Here is a 1,634-nt window from a genome sequence, read left to right as displayed (position 1 = left end):
CAGGCGGGGTGTTCATTAGGGCAGCTTGACACGTTCATCGGACTGCACCCGTGCGCACCAACGGGCCAGTGGTAACTGCGGGAATATCCAATTATTTCTCCAGAAGCGCTCAACGTTTATGACGCGAACTGTCTCGGGGTATCAGATGGAGATTGTCATCTGTGAAGCTCGGGAGTTTTTGCTCAGATCGAAATAATGTTACGAGATAAAAGTAAACTTGGACACCCTTTCCCCACTCCCTTTGGTATTCGGTATTGACATGACCTAGTACGCAAATCCGGGGTCACCATGACTATAATAATTATTATTATTATTATTATTATTATTATTATTATTATTATTATTATTATTATTACTATTACTATTATTATTACTATTATTATTTCTTCATCTTCAGTTATGAGGAGTGTTTTGGAGTCGCTCCGTCCACACACATCCTCACGTCTCTTCTCGTCATCATTAGTATTCACTCAAAAACGTGAATGATAATATTGTAAACAATGATATGAATAACTGTTTCTACTACTGAATTCAAATCTTGAATTCCTAACTTCAACCATTCCAACTTGACAAAACACAACTTCCGAGAGGAGGAGACATTGCTATAGAGTTTCTCGGTCTTTCTGCTAGGGTGTGTCCTCTCAAGTCTCAACCCGTTTTGGCTTTGACTGGCAGGGGGGGGGGGGCTCCTTCTAAAGTAGGATCTAGATCTGATGTGCCGATGGTGGTGTAAAAAAATAAAGACTTTTAAAATTTAATTTTAACAGATATCACAATTTGGGAGTTGCAGGAAAAAGGAAGAAATGGATTGCAAGAGAAGAGGAAAAAAACAACATAGTATTGAAATAATAATTCTATATGGCTGTGAATGCTGGACAATCTCTAAAGACAGTGAAAATAAAATAGAAGCAACAGAAATGTGGTTTCTTAGGAGACTGCTAAGAGTATCGTGGAAGGAAAAGAAATCAAATGAGGTAGTGCTTGATGAAGCCCACGTGGGACGCTCAATGTTAAAAAACAATCAGGAAACGACAAATGCAGTTTTTGGGACTCATAAATAGACATAAGGGTCTTGAACATCTAGCTCTCACTGGCAAAATTGAGGGCAAACGAGGCCCAGAACAACATACTTAGGGAACCTAAACAAATTGGTAACAGGGAAAGATCAGGGAAACGTAACCTTTTTTGAGCATCCGAGCAAAGGAATGAATGGAGAACCATGATCGCCAATGTCTGTCGCAGATCTGGCACTGGATGATGATGTTGATTGAAATAATGTTGAATTCAGAACTTATTTTCCTAAAGAACTCCAAATTTTAACTATGTGTTAGTGTCCGAAGAGTGCGCGCAAAGGCTGCTCATTCACCACAGAAACAAGAACAATCACAACAACTTTACTATATCAACGTCTATGATTGTGTAGATCGCTAAATCATTCTGGACATCGTAAAGACAGATTTATGTACAAATGGGAAGAGTATTCCGTCATAAAAGAGGTTGCAAATGAGGGAAAACGGGAAAGGGTGGAGTGGAGGGGGGTACACTATGATAGATAGATAGATAGATAGATAGATAGATAGATAGATAGATAGATAGATAGATAGATAGATAGATAGATAGAGAGAGAGAGAAAT

This window comes from Aplysia californica, unplaced genomic scaffold (assembly GCF_000002075.1).
Source record: "Aplysia californica isolate F4 #8 unplaced genomic scaffold, AplCal3.0 scaffold01674, whole genome shotgun sequence".
NCBI classification, from domain to species: Eukaryota; Metazoa; Mollusca; class Gastropoda; order Aplysiida; family Aplysiidae; genus Aplysia; species Aplysia californica.
Note: the sequence above shows the minus strand (reverse complement) of the source record.